General features: G+C 36.2%; 1 pseudogene; it reads right to left on the bottom strand.

The window, feature by feature from the left end:
* Positions 1-4,184: 4,184 nt before the first annotated feature.
* LOC124991302 (mortality factor 4-like protein 1) lies at positions 4,185-5,436 on the bottom strand (annotated as a pseudogene).
* Positions 5,437-20,311: the final 14,875 nt, after the last annotated feature.

The following is a 20,311-nucleotide window of genomic DNA, read 5'->3' as shown; positions in this document are numbered from 1 at the left end:
GATAAAAAAATATTAGAAGGCACCATAGAATATTTTGCTTTACCATATGATTTAAGAGAATTTCTTAAACAAGACATAGAAGGTATAGACCATCAAATAAAAAATGAATTACCCAACTACATTAAAACATTTCTATTCAATCATTAAAATTTGAAACCAGGTTGAATATTAAATGATACCAAGGAATTAATAATTATATTAGACATGATAATGGTATTAAGTGGTTTTTGTTTTTATTTTTTAAGAACTTTGCTAGAGATATATAGTAGAGTATGTTCTAGTGAAATAATAGAATTTAGGAGTTTATTTTATAAAAGTTTAAAGGTTGATTTTGTAGAAATAGATAGTAGAATAGTGGTCACTAGAGGGTAGTAAGGATAGGGAGGAGAGGAGATAGAGGAAAGTTGGATAACAGGTAGCAATACTGTTAAATGGAGGAATAAGATCTAGGATTCTTCCACAGTGAGAGTGACTATAGTTTACAACAATTTATCATATATTTTAAAATATCTAGAATATTTTATCATTACACATTGTATGGATGTATAAAATCATCATACTGTACCCCATAAATATGTAAAGTTATGTGTCATAACATAGTTATTTTATTAAAAATAAAAAAAATAATTTTAGGAAAAAAAAATAGAAGAAAACACATGAAACAAGATTGGAAAAAAATGGTGATAGTGATTGAAGCTGGGTGGGTATGTACAAACTGTTTTACAATTCTACTTACTTTTGAATATGTTTTGAAATTTCCATAATAAAAAGGAGAGAAAGAGGAGGTAAAAGAAGCAAAAGAAGTATTCTAATTCATCCAAAAGCACAGTATTAGTTTCAGTTCACTAGGAGGTAGATGCCAAGATGGAATCAGAAATAGACTTGGAGAAAACATCTGTGAAGAATAAAGAGCAGCACTGTGTGGGCAGAGTCTTGGATCATGATGGAACTCTGACACCTGGGTAGAAGGCGCCTTATGCTTCAGTGCTACACTGAAAAAGTTCTGATCAGGTTTTAGTATCTCCACCATGCTCAGTCATTGTCTGATAGCAGGTGACCAAAGGTGTGATACATGAAGTTTGTCGACAAATTACCTTTCTCACAGTAGGTTCTTTCTGAACAAGGTACTGCCATGGTTGCCACAGGCACCAAAAAGGAAGTGAAAAGACAATCCCCAAACACAGAGAAGGCATTCTCAACACTATAAAGAATTCCTAAAAAACTAATAAAAGTAAACAAGTACAGAAAAGTAGGCAAAATATAAGCAGGCATTTCACAGAAAAATAAGATACATATAGCCCATAAATTAATGAAGTCTCATTAGTAATCTGGAAAATGAAAATAAAACCAAATTAAATATGAGTTCTTTGTGACTCCCAAGATTGGAAACAATTTTAAAGTTGAATAAACCAAATGTGTGTGATGTTATAAAATAAAATAAACACTCCATCTACTGTTGGTGGGAGCACTAACTGCCTTTGGAAATTGGTGTGTAGTTAGTGAAAGAAGTTGAAAACAAGAATTCATAACTCATTAATTCCACTCTAAGTTATATATCTGCATTAGTTTTCTGTTGCTACTGTTACAATTGACCTCAAACTTGGTGGCTTAAAACAACACACATTTATTAATCCTGTGGGCTAGATGACTACATGGGTCTCACTGGACTAAATTAAGGTGTTGGCAGGATGCATTCCTTTCTGGAGGGTGTAGGGAAGAATCTGTTTCATCATCATTCACTTTGTTAGCACAACTTAGTTCCTTGCAGTTATAAAATTAAGGTTCTCTTTTGATCGTTGGCTATGCAGACTGATTGCTCTTTCTGATTTTCAGGAGACATCCACATTGCTTGGCTTGTGACTCCCTTCCTCCATCATTCAAAGACAGTCAATGACAGGTTGAGAACTTCTTGAGATGCTCTCTCTGACCCCTTCTTTGGCCTCTATCTTCTGCTTTTAAGCACTTATAGATTGGGCCCACATGGATAATTCAAGATAACCTTTATATCTCAAGGTCCTTAATCTTAATTGCATCTACAAGTTCTCTTCTGTCATAAAATTAATATATTAACAAACTGGGAGTTAGGAATTGGATATTTTAGGAGGCTACTATTTGGCTATGCCCATATATGCACCAGACGACATGATCAGAGATGTTCATAGCCATGTATTTCATGACACTAAAAACTGAAAATAGTACAAATGTTCATTAGTGGTAGGATGATTGAATAAATTATGATATTTTCATAATGTGGAGAACTATATAGTAATGAGATCGATAGTAAATTATAGAGACACATGAAATAAAATGGTTGAATTTTAGATACAAAATAATGAGTAACAAAAGTTCCAGAAGACTCCTATGGACTCCTATTTTAGCCAAACTCAATGGCAAGCTAAAATGAAAAAAAATTTTTTTCTTTTTTTGTTCACCATTGCATATAACAAGGTCTTTCAAAAGGCAAGGGAATAATAACACAATAATCAGTATAAGGATTACTTTTGGCAGAGAAAATAGAGATGAGCTACAAAGGAGTCTTAAATGGTGGTGGTAGTATACAAATCAATAAGTCAGGTGATGAGTTTTGAGGTATTCATTTTATTATCTTATTGTATCACTTTGTATATTTGATACTTTCTCTCTCTATATAAAATGTTACATAACTTTAAAAAACTCTTTCTTAAAAAAGTGTGTTGACAAAAGTGAAGAAAAAAGCTGTGGGAGTTGACAAGCTAAGGAATTTAACATACAGTTTTGAAGGGGTTGACAGCATAGGCAATAAGATCAGATATATTAGTAGTTCTATCAGTGACTCTTCCTTTTTCTCACTTGTCTTCTGGAATGATATATAAATCTTCAACAAATAATTGAGGAGTGATCAGTAGGTCAGTAGAGGATGATAATAAAATGAATTCAAGGGTAGAACAGTCAGATGACAAGAACTCTGGCTGCACCCTGACCTTAAACACTGCCTTGAAAACCCAATTCACACAAAACATCCTGGTTCAGGAATTCAGGCCCACCTAATGATACTCCTTACCTGTATGATCCCTACCCTGGATTTCCTTTCCTCATATGCTACCTGCTTATTGCCCACCTCTGATCTACTGGTCACTTCCTCCATAGTGGACTCTCACTCACTGCCTAACTCCTTTCTTGGCCTCCAGGGAGCCCTTCCTTCCATCCCCTATTACTGGGACCTTTCTTAAACATCTTGTCTGACCAGTCCACCTGCCTACACATTTCTACATAACCCAGAACAAGAGCTGGGCAGGAGCCCACAGAATAAGTATGAAAAGGACTTCTAGTCTATGTGGATTTTTTAATACACCTGGAAAAAAAAGTCACTTCTGTGCTTTTGTTGGCCCTTTGACTTTTTTTGGTATTTATTAGCCAGTGTTAAGTGCAGGATTATAACTTATATAAAAGTTCACTCTATGAGTTAATAAAGCATCCATTGTGTTCACTTGCATTCACACTGAAAATGAATTGAATGTAGCAGATTTTTAGTTTGTGTTATGAACTAATGAAGTATGATATCTGCCCATATTCTCATTAGAAATGAATAAATATGATAATTTCTTCCATGGCTTAGGAAAAATTATTTGAGCTCTGAATTAGCTGTATACTTTCAAAGAAGTTTAGTTTCACGAACAAAATTCCCTTAATTTCTGCTACCACCTTGCTGGGGATTGTTGCTATTAAGAGCTTTCAACTGGTATAGCCATTGTTCCCTGAAATATCAAATGATTTTGGTGAATAATCTTTACCTGTGTTAAACTAAGGATGGTCAGACACTCATTTTTGTAATTCTAATGAAATATACTGGGACAGTGTGTCCAGTTCCAATTTAGGGGAAAAGAGAACTCCAAGGCCCTTATATCAGGACACCTTTGGGAGTGAGAGGGAACCCTATTTAAAATGTCTACCAATCCACCATGAAGGTCACTTCCCATTCCTCCATTCTATGCTCATTTTTTTTTTTAATTTAAAGAAAAAATGTATTGAAGGTTTGAAAAACAATTCCTAAGAAGATTGACTTTTCCAGAAAACTGTAGTTATACAATGCATTGTGTCTATCACATTAAAACATGCATATGACACACAAATACAAAAACCATGAGAGAAGCCACCATTTTTCAACAATTTGAGCAAAGATTAATGCTTAAGGAACAACATGGATGACTTGCAAAGGATGGGCTCTTTACTTTAAGCACCATTTTAAAAAAAAAAGGAGCACAAATGGATAAGTGTGTTCAGTTATGTACACTGAATTGAACCTTTGGCACTAGGAATCAGAGCATTTTGTCATATAGCATTAACACATATTAGTAGTGTCAAAGGAACAGAACCACCAGCATTCAAAAGTAGCTTTGTCAACTAGGCAAACACTCTACAGCATATCTTTCTGTTGTCCATTATTGAATATACTGGTAGCAACTTTGAAATAAAACTTAAAAAAAAAAAAGAAAAAGTAGCAATAATCCCTCCTATTTTCTCTGTTTTTAAATTCAAACAGAAAACAAACATCAATTTTGTTACACACTAACATCTTCAAAGTACATCATTTGTACAAGAGAAAGACTAATAACAAAAATGTGTTTACAGAGATCCAAACACAAGTGAGTGAAAAGCACCTCACACTGCTTTCTGATGGTATTCAGGAGGGGTTACTTCATAACCCCTGACACTAAACAAAGTTGCAGAGTTCTTTACCAGGTTGAAGAAATCGTGAAGATAATTCAGTAATAAAGCAAGGCTCTTCTCATCCAGAGGTGTATAGGCCAACATTGCTCCAATTTGTACAAATATTCTCAGTAGATGTGGAGATCCATACACCTGGGACATGGGTGCATAAGGATGATTGGCAAAGATTTCAGCATACTGTGGTCTCTCAAATTTGTAGAGCAGTTGAGTGCCCAACATTATATTGAAGCATTCTTTTATTCCTGCCACAACTTCATTAACAGCATACTCCTTATTATCTGTGTTTCCTCGAAATTTCTTGTAATTTGCATAATCCTTAAGAATAGAATCCACATTCTTCTTGGCAGGAAGATAAAAGAGCTGTTCTTGTCTGGTAATTTAGTCCCAGTCATCAACAAACCACGGTTTTAGCTCTTCAGGAATCTTTACTTGAACTTCAACCTGTTCATAAATGTCTCTTCATTTTCAACAGTAGGATCTCCCTGGGCCCTTTTCTTCCAAGTTGTCTCACTGTTACTGTCACCATATCCATTTCCAGGTGTTTTCTGTTTATTCTTTTTTGTTTTCACTTCAACACTTTTCTGTTGCAGACCAGATGTCTTCTTTCCTGGAGAAGCCCCTCTCAACCTCCCCTCTGCATAATGCTCCTGATTGGCTTTTTGAAGTTCTCACTATTTCTACAGATTGGTGTCCACGTACTTGAATACTCTGCTCTCTGGAACGATTCATCCCAATTTTTATTCCAACCACTGTAATATATAAAATATTTCACTTGTTTGTTCTTTATAGAAATCTTAACACAATTTGCTTCATAAAAGGAGAGGCCCAAGAAACCACAGCACTTACTGACCCTCCTGGAATTTTGGCTTCAGGTCCCACTTGAGCGCCAGTTATAAGTGCTTTGCCACCTCCTCCTTCTACCCCAATTACTTCCCCCTACTCTCTACCCCATCCAACGTCACGTCAGACACACGGTCAGGCACAGCCAGATCTACATCCCTCCATTCTATGCGTTTTTAATAATTAGTTTGTTCTACCACTTATGCCAACTATTTCTAGGCCGTTTGACACTTTAAAAAAGGTATTGGTCATAAAGAGATTTTAGTATCATGATATATGTCTTTTTTTCTGAAGAGCCCACCTTGACCATTAAGGCAACCTGACACCCATAACATGGACCAGTGGACCTATGGGGGTATTTGAGACAGTCATTCTACATCTTCTTTACCTGCTTCCAACCTGCTCTCTGTTCAACCCAGTTCCTTTCAGGTATCCCACATTTATAATCCCACAATTTGACACCTGCTGCATGGACTCAACATTGGCATCTGAGCGCTCAGTTCTGAACCCTCAGGCCTTCACAGGCATTGACTTCCATCTTCCCTCTGGCTGTCCACACAAGCCTCTCCCTCAGAAAGGCACCTCTCCCCCGACCTCCCTCTCACAGCCAGCTACTGACCCAGCCCTCAGGTTGAACAGCCCCCTGGCCCACCAAATGGCAGAGGTGGAATCAGATATAACTCTATCTCAGACCTCTCTGCAACCTGAGAGCTTACTGAAGGGCAAAACTGTGTATATGGTAGTGGGATTTCAGGCAAAAAGAGATAAAAGATGATCTATTGTGAATGTACACACCCACTTTAAATTATGTACTTGGGCCAGGTGCAGCAGCAGCACACACCTGTAATCCCAGCGACTTGGGAGGCTGAGGCAGGAGGATCATAAGTTCAAAGCCAATCTCAGCAACTTAGTGAGACCCTGTCTCTGAATAAAAAAAATTTAAAAAGGGCTTAGGATGTGTCTCAGTGGTTAAGCACCACTGAGTTCAATACCTGACCAAAAAAAAAAAAAAAAAAATCACACACTTAGATTCTCATTCTTGTTCACTTCTTAAATTATAGCTAAACTGGAAATGTAATATAGCAATTTCGAACTTTGAAGAGAGTAAATATAAACAGTTAGCTTTCTATAAATAGGAAAATACTTTTTAATGCTTAAGATTTAGCTATAGTTATTTTTACTCAGGAATTTTTCCAAATTTTTGCTAGGTGGAGGATCAAAATTATCTTCCACCAAAACAAGAGAAAAATATTATGTAGTATTTATGTGTTGGTCCCTAACCTTGGCTGCACATTGATTAATAAAAGGAGATTTAAACAAATACTACCCATTTGTTTACAATAAAAAAAAACAAATATTAATATATGGATCCTGTGCCTAGATATTCTGAATTAATTTTCTCAAATATGTCTGAGCATTAGGGGTTTTAACACATTCTGGGTGCTTCTAATGTACTGCTAAGGTTGAGGACTGCTAATAACTTGTTATCAGGCTAAATATGTGTACCTAGGCCCTCACTGACTCTTCACAACAACCTGTGAGATGCCAGCACTGCAGATGAGGAAGCTAGGGCTCAGAGAGGTTAAGTAATTTACCCATAACCATACAGCTAGTAAGAATCTAAAACAGAACTTCAAATCAAGTCCATATGACATCAAAGTCCAAGTACTTAACCACTAGTAAGTGAGGAAAAGCTGTCATTGTGGGGAAGGACAAAATTAAACATGGATAAAGACCTGCTTAACAACTTCAATTTCTCAATCCAGAGCCATTACATTTTTACTTGAAGACACAGCCAAATATTAATCTCTAGGACCAATCTTGACATTGAAAGCCACATTAAAAGTTTACCAAGTTCACCTATCAGCATTGAACCCTTGATCTGGAAACTGAACTCTTGCCGTATGCCTATGAACTATGGCCCTAATGTGTTCTCTACCTTAGTAAGAATGAACATAAAACATGTGCAATGGAATTGGAAGTCCCAGGTTCAAATCCCTTCTACATCTGTTGCAGCACTGTGACATTGGTAAGTCAATTAACCTCTCTGAGTCTCCACATCTATAAAGTGTAAGAGTTAAAACCTATATTGCAGAGTTGTAGTGAGTAATGAAAAGGTAACAAATATGAAAAAGAATAACAGAACGTCCAGTTCATAGCATGCTCAATAACGAGTAGATACATGGTGGTACATGCTTGTAATTCCAGCATCTTGGGAGCCTGAGGCAAGAGGATCATGAGTTCAAAGCCAGCAATTTAGCGAGGTCCTAAGCAACTCAGTGAGACCCTGTTTCTAAATAAATATAAAAAGTGCTGGGGATGTGGCTCATAGGTTAAACACCTCTGGGTTCAATGCTGGTACCACAAAAAAAAAAAAAAGTAGATGCATTATGATTTTAAAAATTAATGTTTGTTTTTACCTGGTGCCCTGTTCCAATGAAGTAAGACTGTTGCTTTACTCTTTCAAAAAAATAGCCAGAATACTGGTATTGAAACCTAATTTTTGAGCCTTCACTTCAAAGATGTTATAGCCCATTCTGTGATGCCTGAGACTTTCCTTTCAGGATGGCAGCCTGGTACGCACAGTCAGACCCTACTTCTTCCACACTCTTACCATGTTCTTCCTGCTTGCCTCCCAGAGACACTAGAGGATTTCTTGATACAGGGACTATAACCATTCAGATCATTGCAGATCATCCATCTCAGGACCTATCCAGATCACCCAGGTGGCCCGAAGAAGAATGCTCTCTCAGTTTCCAAATTTCCAGTCCTCTCCTCTCTGGCCCAACTTGATCTTTTCATCATAACACATTTTATGACTTCTGCCAAGTATAAAGCATAATGTTAACACATTGATTTGTGCATCATAAAGTCAACATAATTGGTTTAAAATTGGGGCTGAAGGGTAAAGTAAACCTTCCCAGTTTCCTCAGAGGGACCCGGCCTAACCTAATGCCACAAATGTGGTGGGGACAGAATCCTCATTTATTCCAATCATTGCATAATCAACATAGATAAAGAGGCATAATTCTCTTGAGAGATTTTCAAGGTCCTCCTTAAAGTGTGTTTCCCTCACTATTGTGGTTCTAAACTATGGCCACAGCCTCAAGACCAAATTATAGCCTTTGGCGGCTGGTTTCAGTCTGGTGGTTATAGCAATGAATTTGGAGTCAGGAATCCTGGAGTCTCAGCCAACTATTCCCTGGGTAACCACATGCAAGTTAGCTGCCCTTGTCTCAGTTTTTCTATCAGTCAAATGGGGTAATTTTTCCTTCCTCCCATCTACTTCAAAGGCATATGTTAGGACAATTAATTACCCCACAGCCACATAAACTTGGAATTTTCTATGCAGTAACAATACTATTGTCAGCTTTTTCCTTCACAGTGTAATCATTTACTCTTGGCATTATTTTAGGTTTGGATGGCTGACTGTCACAGCTGGAGTTTCATTCAGGGGTGTTTTTCTCTAGGGTCTCTGAGCCACATACCCAACTGCCTTAGTGCTGGCTGAGAGAAGCAAGAGCATCTTCCAAAACATTAAACCGAAAAGCCTGGATTCAAGCCCAAGAGAACAACATTGCTGAATCACACTGACAGCTTTCTTTAGTTCGAACCACCTAGATTTCTCCATAAAATAAGCATTTGATACCATTTGCAAAATACTGTAAAGAATGTAGTTTGGGGTTCTCAGGTAAACAACACTGGTTAAAAGCTTTTCGTTTCCTCTTCCTATCCTTGTATAACACCAATCTTTCTTTATCAGACATGTTTCTATTACTTACGCTCCATATTTTAATGATATTTAACCACTGAGAAATTCTATTAGCTTTTTGCATACAACTATTAACTAATCTAATGGAAGTGGGAACCCAACCTCAAATATTGCTTTTGGAGTAACTTCGAGAAAGAAATAACTAAGCTTGAGTTCTTATAGTTAATAAAAGTATACCAATTGAGAAAAGAAAACAAATTCCAGTAGCAGGTATATTTAAAGGTACTTAGGTAAGTTATTATTTATATTAGATTTTTCCTCTTTAGTATTGCTTCGTGGATGTCATTCTGAATAAGAATGCAAGCTCTTGACAGTTTAGTAAAATATTAAAGTGTTGCCACATATGTAAATTATGAATACATTCAATTCTGGTTTTAGAATTGTTTGCTGACAACTGAAACAGAAAAAAAGAAGAAGAAATAAGGAGGAGGAAATAAACTTCATTGTATTCATTCTTTCCTGCTATAAATAATTACTGGGGATTTTAACCAATTATAGTCCACAACTTTAAATAGTGGGTTAACTTATTAATGCTTAAATAGACATATCCAGAAAGAATGCAGTGAAGTATTTCATGAACATTAGATATGGGAATATTAACTCATGTAGTATATTAGAAACTTCATTCATCAGTAAGTTACAGGCTCAGTATCCCAAGTTCTGGTCTTTGTTCTGCTACCAACTCTTTGACTTTGGATAAGTCATTAATATTTTGGGGATTCAGTTTCCTCATCATCACAAGTTGAACTGTTTCCCTCCCTTCCCCCTCACCCAAAAAAGATATGTTGAAATTCTAACCCCCAGTACCACAGAATGTTTAAGACTTTGAAAATGGGGTCCTTGCAGATACAATTAGTTAAAATGAAGTAACACTGGAGTAGATTGGCTCCCTGATGCAATATAAGGATTGCTGTCCTTATAAGAAGATGTTCATGTAAAGACAGTGACACACAGAAAGAATACCATGTGATGACAAAGGCTTACATAGCTGCAAGCCAAGAATGTGGAGGACTGCCAGGAAACCATTAGAAGCTAGGAAAAGGCAAGGAAAGATTCCCCTGCAGGTTTCAAAAGGAGCATGGCCTTGATTTCAGAGTTTTAGAATTTCGGATTCCTAGCCTCCAGAATTGTCAGAATTTCTGTTGTTTTGAGCTCCCAAAGTTTGTGATCCTTTGTTATAGCAGACCTAGGAAAGTAAAGCACCTATCTTTCAATTTAAAGTGCTGAACTATTAAAGCCTCATCTAGAGATATATTTTTATTCTAACTCAGGGGTCAGCAAACTTCTTCCATGAAGAGGGAGATAATAGTCAGGCTTGGTGGTGCATGCTTATAAACCCAGCCACTGGGGAGGCTGAGGTGGGAGGATCTCAAGTTCAAAGCCAGCCTCAGCAAAAGCGAGGAGCCAAGTAACTCAGTTGAGACCCTGTCTCTAAATAAAATAACAAAATAGGACTGGGGATGTGGCTGAGTGGTCGAGTGCCCCTGCGTTGAGTCCCTAGTATCCCTCACCAAAAACAGTTAAATATAATATATATTTAAGACTCTGCATATTATGCATTTTCTGTCACAAATATTCAACTCTGCTAATTGAAAGCTGCCATGAACAATCGATAAATTAATGATTGTGGCTATGTACCCTTAAATTTTATTTATGGATGCTAAAATTTGAATTTCATATAATTTTCCTGAATCACAAAATACAATTTAAAACTTATTTTTCCCACCACTTAAAAATAATATACAAACCATTCCTAGCTTCCAGGTCACACAAAACAGAAAGGGATCTGAATTTGGTCTGCAGGTGCAATTTGTTGAATCTTTTCCCAAGTTGTTGACAAGTTTGATGCACTGGATAGAAAGCATCACAGAAAGACCAATATGCAGCCTTTTTCTAAGTATGCCTGAGTTAGGTTACCTGACTTATTGTGGGTGATAATGATTGTACTCACTGAGGGGTATCTCTCTAAAATGAAAACATTTTTTATAAAAGCATATGAAATCACATTTTCAAATGCAGACAAAATTAGTCTACAAAATTAGAAACTTCATTTCATTACTTTCTCTCTAGCATTCAAAGTTTGTAGTAGCATAAACATGAATAAAGGATCACTATTTATTGAAAATTTATAGAGTGACAGACATTCTGCTAAATGCTGTACACAATTATCTCATAAATCCTACAATAACCCTGCAAGTTACATAGCCACTTTCTCCTTTACTTAGATGTTTAGAAAAGTTATGTGCCTGAGGTCAGTACATAAGAGTCAGAAATGAATCAGATGATTCTGACATCACAGTTTATTATTTAAAACACTATCTATACTATTGTTAATTTCTTTTTAGGGTTAATTTTAAATTTTCACTGTCAAGAACATATGGATAACAATAAAATCTACAACCTTATTACTAATAATTAATAGAATCTACAATGAATAACAACAAATAAAAGAAAAATATAGCACATTCTAACATTAAATTAGATCAGAAGTAAACATTTAATTTTCTTGTCACAAATACTGGAATTACATGAGCAAATGGCCTAATCTTAAACTACTACTTAGCCCTGGGGAAAACAGAGTACAATGTAAAACTAGATACTGTTTTATAATATACTCTTGTCTTAAAACCCAATGAAAGAGAAGATGAAAAACACTAAACCTGTTGATAGCATGATAGCATTACAGTCTTCATTCAGGTGTATTGACAGATGGCAGAAAAGAGAAGAAAGGATCTAGATGCCAGAGAGATGGAGGATGGTGTAATCAAATACAAAACCATCTGGATCTTGTCGCTGTGTAATCTACTGTTTGTGTTTAAGTTAAACCTTTTGTATCATCGCCTGACAGATCAGACTCAATTTCTAACTTAAAGAATTCTTTCAGCACACACAGATGAGCAAAGTATTCTTTGAGGAAATTATACTTAATCTGCATAAAGTTTAAGTCAATGAAAAATTATTAATATGGTAGGACTTGAGGGTTTAACCTGCAAGAATGCCATCATGACTGGCACAAGGAGAGCATATGATATGTCCTGTGTACAATGTCCACAGAATGTAAACCTAGCAATCTGCTTTGTGTTACTTTCTAATAAATGTCAATGGGGCAAGTGTTTTTATAACTTGAAATATAGGGGAGGGAATTCAGTAGCTTGCCACATGGAAATACATACTCCCTGTTGATTTCAGGAAAATGTCAAATCAGCTCAACGACTCCAAGGCTCTTGGTCTTCACTTCTGCATTGATTAAGCCACAAACACTATTTTTGCATGATTAGCTGCATTCTTGTTGACTCAATAAGAATAGCAAGACTCAAAGATTTCCATGAATACAACTTTCATAGCTATTTTGTAGCCAGACAAACCTTGAATAGACAACTTGCTTTAAAACAAGTTAGAAGTGAAAGTTGGCAATAAGATTACAAGTCCAGCTGTGGTGCCTTTTATTTACCTTTCTGGGATGACTGGATTATGGAATGTATGCCTTATGCCTGGGTTTCAACACCAACTTCATTACTTATCAGTTGTGTGACTTGAAGTAAATCACTTAGCCTCTGTCTGCTTCCTCATCTGTAAAATGGGAATATTAGCACTTAGAATTAAATGAGATTTAATTTAGATCACAAATTTATCCAGAGTAATGTGGGCTTGTATATATTGTTATATATAGCTATATATGCTATAGTTATTACACATAGTAATTAATTAAAAGTTACTAGTTCTCTGCCTCTCATCTAGGAGTTTAAAATTTCAGTCTATTATTATTGTTGTTTTTAAGTAAGATATGGCTTTCTACTAAACTCTGGTGACTGAATAAGTGGCATCAGCTACCAGCAAGTAACTCTCTCCACAAGGTTGCATGAAGTGGCATGATCTCTTATGACCCAACAGTATACTAATATAATCTTACCTCCAGACTCACTCTCATGTATGTTGAGATAGAAATGACTAGTGCTGAGTAACAAACTCCTCCCTGTACATCCCAGTCCTTTGCAGGTATCATGAATTCGGTCATGTCAATGGTCTATTAATTATTAATTACAGAAAAGAATTGCTTGTCCTTCCCTTTTTCTTTCTTTTTTTTATTTTTATTTTTATTTTTTATTTGATACTGGGAGATTGAACCCAGGGGCACTCTACCACTGAGTTACATTCCCAGTCCTATTTTGTATTTTATTTGGAGACAGGGTCTCACTGAGTTGCTTAGTACCTCGCTGTTGCTGAGGTTGGCTTTGAACTTGAGATCCTCCTGCCTCAGCCTCCTGAGTTGCTGGACTTACAGGCCTGTGCCATTGTGCCCAGCGTATGTCCTTCCCTTTTGAAGGATACCAGAGTAGACATATATGGAGATGGGGGTTCCTGTATTGGACTAAGTTACCAAAGCAGCACAGTTACCTAGGAGAAGAGACTGTGTAAACAATAAACTTTAAAGTATCAAACCACTATAATATGGGTGCTGCACAGAATAAGCTTGGTCCATCCTGAAAAGTGTAAAGCACTCACATCCCACCTGCACCCCCACATTGCCTCTCCCTTCTCCACCTTCCACCTGCTCCATTCCTTTGTCTGACAGGTTTCTTGTTAATCTGAGTTTATGACTTCTCTGTTCCTCAGAGCTTACTGGTCATCTTTCTAAGTAGATCTTATCAGAGCTGCTAGACATAGCTGTGAAGGTTGTACTTTGTACAAAAGAATCTAGCAAAAACTCAACAAACAAAAAAATCCATAGGGACCAAAATCTATCCTAGCTCTACTTGCCAAGTTCAAGAGAATGCATTTTCCTAAAGGAAGGAAAGGCATGTTCTAATGTACAGAGAGACATTGCATAGGGTGGAAATAGCCCTGCCCCTACTGACACATCCCCACTTTCCAGCTGTGAAACAAAGGCCAAATGATTCAGTCACTGACACTTAAACCATGATTAGAAAAACACAATGATATGGCATTCGGCTGTTCTGTTGCCTATCACTCTGCCTATTGATTGAATGATTGAACCACATAGATATCCTGCAAAGAAAATATAATTGAAGAAGGAATTTTCTTGCAACTATTAGTTCTTCTATGATAGGGCCCACCACAGTCTCAGGTACCTATAATTTGCCTTCAATTATTAAAAGAGGTGGAAATTAAATTTAAAAAATCTTTATAAATATCTAATACTTGGTGCTATGCTACAGGTTTAAATAATTAGCCCTTTACATTCACACACTAGCTTAAGAAAAACGCTTAAGAACTTTTCTTAAATTTCCTTCAAGCTACATTTTCTAATTTTAGAGACATTATAGAAAAATAAAGATCTCAAATTATGCTACTCAGTGCTTGATTCCTACCTCTTTAGTTTTCTCATTATTGTTTTACGTTTCCCTTGTCCTTTGCTCCCAATTTAGATCACAAATATATCCAGAGGTAATGTGGGCTAGTATATAGCATACCAAGCAGTGAACACATTTATTGTTAAAAAGGAAATTAGAGAGTCACTGCTCCTTCCATTAGGAATCCAACAGTTATGCTTCCCTTCCTTTACAAAGTTTCCTTTTACCATATTAAATCCCCAGTCTTCCTTTCATGTTACTTTAAGACACTGATCAAAATCTTTTGTTCCTATTTCCTTTCCCTATAAAAGAAAATTAGATTTGTTTTCAGGCTTTAATCCTGCTAAGATAAAGCGAATCAGCTGTGTTTTCATTACTGTCCAGTCTGTTCCATCAATCACTGAAGGGAATCACTAAAAGCAATCAGTGAACAAGGTCAACAGCACTCAGCAGAGGGCCAGTGCAATGGTACTTTAGCAGATCAAAATGAACACTGGGAACAGAATGACAGTGCTTCACAGCCCAAAGAGGCTCAGGACAGCTTCTTAGGAAGCCGTCCCTAAATGGAGAGAAGATAAGCGAGGGAAGGAAATTATCTTTATTGTGTAACAGGTCTCCTGATACCAAGCTTATTAATGTAATGAAGAGTTAAAAGGTTCACCTGGGGGTTAGGGTTATCTTTTCTTGGTACAGTGACTCAGGTTTGGAACTTTGAAACAAAAAGCCTAAATTTTCACAGATCCTGTTCTTCTCTAGCAGTTTGTGTTATCACTTCCAACAGAGTTGTAGAATCACAGACAGACATAGATTATCTGTTGGGGTTAACTGGTTGCAAGCGACACAAACCAACTCTGATAAACGTTTTTTAAAAATGGGAATTTATGACAAGTGAGGATTATGAGATTCTGTAATGTGGTTGAAGCGTCAATTTGAAAAGAATAGGATGCAAGATGATCTGTAGGGAAAGGCTCTGAAACTATTCAGTTGTCTGGGGTGAATGAGTTGATACTTGCCCCCATATCTGAATCCCTTTGTTTGAGATAGAAAGTCCCATGATAAAGTTTAATTGGCCTAGAGTCTATAAGCCTTCATTCTTTGGTCAGGTTTGGTAAAAGACACTGATTTTCAGTCTCTCCAAAACTGCAGAAAAATTAAGGGTTGATGAATAGAATGAGGAAGGGAGGTAGTATTAATTACCCATAAGAAAATCTGGGTGTTGTTATCAACATAAGGGACAATGTGTCCTGATGGTCAAGATGAAACCAATGTCCATTATGGTATTGAAATAAATTGTTTTAACCCTAAAGGTCAGGAATCTTCTACTTAATTCAGCATTAACATCACATAAGTCACAGGTAGATTTTTCATGTGTAAACTACCAAACGAGTTTCAGTAAGTAGTATATTTGATGCATGGTAGCTATTCAATAAGTGTTTGTTGAATGGGTATTATTCTCATCTTTTCCTTTATGCCATTTCTATTTCCTAATATCTAGCGAATATTCTGTATTCAAAAAAGATGAAATAGAAATCATCAAAAGAGAAGGCTCAATGCAGTGGGAAGAGTACTATATTAGAATCTTTTCTTGCTTCTGCCCAGTGTGACCTTGGGAATGGGTTACAACCACTTTGGGTTTATTTCCTCATCTATAAAATGAAGTGGTAGAGGTAGATGCTTTTAAAGAATCTGCCGAATTCTATAAGTCTAACATCATGGTCACAAATATATAGATGACAGAGACTTTACAAACTTAGAAAAATGTTTATAATTTTCACAGTATGAAGTAGCTTTACCCTGAATCTGGAAAGAAAGTAAAACCCAACTTACTTGGTGGTGTTTAGGAGAAATTGCCAATATTGTAGAAAATCTAGATCACTGTTATCAAACTTTAAAAGAAGGGCAGCAGAATCAATTTTTCAAATGAAATCTTACATTGAATCACAATGTCTAAAACAAATAAAGGTCAAAGTACTCTGAATGAAACAAAGGAGGGGTGCCTGAAGTCCTACTCTTGTACCTTCTCTTACAGGTTCTGGGTGACGTCTTTTGCTATCATCATTCATCTATTTCCTAATCATCCCTAGACTCTTCTGTACTGTGAAATAGTTTTAAGGTGAGATTACCAATTTCATGCAGACAAGAAAAATTAAATCAAAGCTTTTCACTGGAAAGTAGAGTCAACTGATTATAAGCCAATTTTGTGAATCTGTTAATTTTAATTTGAAAAACAAAGTAAACTCTAACAGCAATTAGTTAAACCCCTACATTACTGACTAGTAACACATAGTATTATTTTATTAAAGTTAAGATTTAGGTTCCAAACCCCAACAAATAATACAAATTACAAATTACTTATTTAACACATTATAAAATATAAAGAAAACTCTCCAACATATAAAACAGCTTTTAAATTTTGCTTATAATTTTGATAGATTTTAGTAAATCAAGTCAGGCATGGTGGCATATACCTGTAATCCCAGTAATTCATACAGCTGAAGCAGGAGGATTGCAAGTATGAGGCCAGCTTTCACAACTCAGTGTAATCTGTCTCTAAATAAATGAGTAAATAGCTTGGGATGTAGCTCAATGATAGACCATTCCCGGGATTAATTCCTAGTACTGAGATTTTAGTAAGTCATCTTTCTGTATAATTTTTTTCCTACAGTCCTACTTTAGAGAAATAATGCATATGTCTCTGAAGCCAAAGTAGTTTCACATGTGGCCTTTTAAAAATCACTAAGGCAGAACTTTACTAAAAAAATATTAAATGACATAACCATCTCTGTGGTTCATGGTAAGGACATTCTTGACCTTAACAAAAATAAACACTTGTTCTGGTTATAAAATGAGTATTGTAGCCATTCCTCTACTTATAAGTACCACCAAAATCATTAAGATAACGTACTCTTAACTTGGACTATGGGTTTCATACGAAACACCAATGAGTCCTTGAGAATGAATTTCGTTCCTTGTTAAAAGTCTTATCCTTGTTAAAGTCATCTTTATTTATGATACTAATGTAGATAAAAGCACATTGTTTTACCTTAAGGGATTAAGCTTGAAAATATAAACAAGAACCATGTGATCAATTTGTTAGTTATTGAGCTTTAATGATGCCATATTTTGGTCAAAGCAAGAAGCTATGATTTTTCTCTAAGACATTTCACCACAGGCAGCAACAAATGTATTCTTCAGTCATTAGGAATCCTATGAACCTCTTTTGGCAAGACAAAAGGTTTGAATTATCCACATACAACCAATAAGATATGAAATGACTTGTTTTATGAAATGAAACAAAGGAGGGGTGCCTGAAATCCTACTCTTGTACCTTCTCTTACAGGTTCTGGATGACATCTTTTGCTATCATCATTCATCTATTTCCTAATCATCCCTAAACTCTTCTGTACTGTGAAATAGTTTTAAGATGAGATTACCAATTTGTGCCTTACAAACAAGAAGGAAAGCAAAAGCCATCACTCTTGTTATAAAAGGTCTTCACTGTTCTCTTGTCTATGCTAATTCTGCCAAAGTTTCTTGGTCTCCTGATCCATGGTTTTAAGGTTCACTTTAGGGCAAATATTTAAGATATGCAAAGTATAGTCTTGGGATATAACAAATGGTATTGATGCCCTGCCCTAATTCCATCATTTACCCTTTCCAGGCAGAAGAGTTCCACTTTCAACTGTCAATTTTAAGATTCTCCCTGAACACTTTCTCTGGTAGCTAGAACCTATTCTCATACATGGGCCATACCAGAAAATGCTGGGAATTTTCCCTTCTGAGTAACTTTCCACAAATGACTGACTGAAATTGGTAAATGCCCTGGCTCTTGGAATGGGATAACTCTTAAGATATACTGTATATGGCCTCCCAGAGTTCCTATGTGGAATTAAGGTCTAATTGCCTAAAATGGTAATTTGTTGACTGATACACATGAGCTTCCTTCTCATTCCTGCCTGCCATCCTCATTCATCTATCGCCTCTGTTAAAAAAAAAAAAAACCTCACAAACATTGACTCCTATCTCTATTATAAGCTTGCCTCTGAGAGAATCCAAACTAAGACAAAGGGATTGAAAGATGAATACAGTCTGGGTTCTGCTTTTAAGAATTTCACTCTGAAACAGGAGACCACTAATAAATACTACAAACCAACAATGAAAACAATAAAAGAACACACACAACCTTACATTGTAAATTGAGGTGTACTGGCCAAATTGAAGATGATAATATGCAATTTTAAATGTGCTATGTATCATTGGAATGTTGGCTAACGGTCCTTCCTGTAATTCTAGATATTATTCTCACTGGGGAAAAGCTGCAAGACTACCTTTAACAGTTACTTCAATTAAGAAGTCATTTTGCCTTGTTGCCATGCCACATTGTTTTAATACTTCCTGAATACTGGACCACTGCAAAAAAGTAACAGTGATGGTAGGACTATGACAAGCTTCAATTTCATGACAGCTATGAAACAAAAGGGAAAACCAGAATGATAAAGTAGTGATTCTACCTGACTAAAGACACACTATAGCACTATGAAGTTAAATTTTTCCTTACGTGAAACTTTTGATATTTCATCAGTTCCTAATGCAACTGTATTAATAACATGAAATCAATAACCTGACTAACATCGGTTGTTGTTTTCTGACACTGAAGGAAGTTCATTTACAGTGCAACAGTAATGAACCAAAAAAAATCAGATAGTATTGCTGAACATTTCCCAGAAAACAATGTGTCATGAAGTAGACAGTTTAGACTGGATAAGGGAAGGCCTGACTTGTGAAGATGAGGACAGCAGGCATTCCAGGAAACAACTGGAACACCTGATTCAAGCAACTATGTATTCAAGTTACTCAGTTTATTCACTTCCTGCTTAGGTGATTTATTTACTAATTTATGTTTTACTCTTCAGAAATGATCAAAACTACAACAGTATGGAAAGTCTGAAGTCAGAATGGGACTCTATACAACAATTTAGATTTTATATTGCTTTAAGAAGACTTGACAGCAATTAAGATAAAGGGTAACTTGGTCTAAATATCAGAAAGAGCCCCACTCTCCTTTTTTTTTTTTTTCCCAGAACAGATTATAAAGGGGGCAGGGAAGAGAATTTGGGAGTTAAGTGATCATTGGAGTAGAACAGAACCTAGTGATGATGGTTAGATTAGGTTACTGGTAGGAAGGGTTGATTCTGGATATATCAGATAAAATGTTTCTGGATACAAATAACCAAATATCCAAACTAAGAGTACTTATTTTAAGGAAACATGTAGGCTTACTTTACAGGAAATCTAGTCCTACAGCTGGCTCAATGACATCCTCGAAGAATCTTGTACTTCCAAACTTTTTAATCATTCTCATTGTCAACCTAGAAGAGCTGCTACATGACTACCACTAACAATTAAGATTGAATGCTCTCATATTTATATTCAGAGAGGCTGGCTTCATGTAGCTATTTGAGGCAGGACTCCTTTTTGCCAGATGGCTTTAGCCTCCCTTTTAGTTCCACTTGCCCAAAGTTACTTAAATCTGTTCACTGCTCCGTCCTTTATCCAGTCACTTGCAAGGGAGGTAATAGTTGTCAGGACTGGCTGAAGATAAAAGTAGGTTCCACCCAGACTTGGGAATGGTGCTATGTCATGTGGCCTATGTGAAAGGATGGATAACCGAGAGGATAAA

Source organism: Sciurus carolinensis, chromosome 8 (assembly GCF_902686445.1).
Source record: "Sciurus carolinensis chromosome 8, mSciCar1.2, whole genome shotgun sequence".
NCBI classification, from domain to species: Eukaryota; Metazoa; Chordata; class Mammalia; order Rodentia; family Sciuridae; genus Sciurus; species Sciurus carolinensis.
Note: the sequence above shows the minus strand (reverse complement) of the source record. Positions and strands in the feature narration are given on the sequence as shown.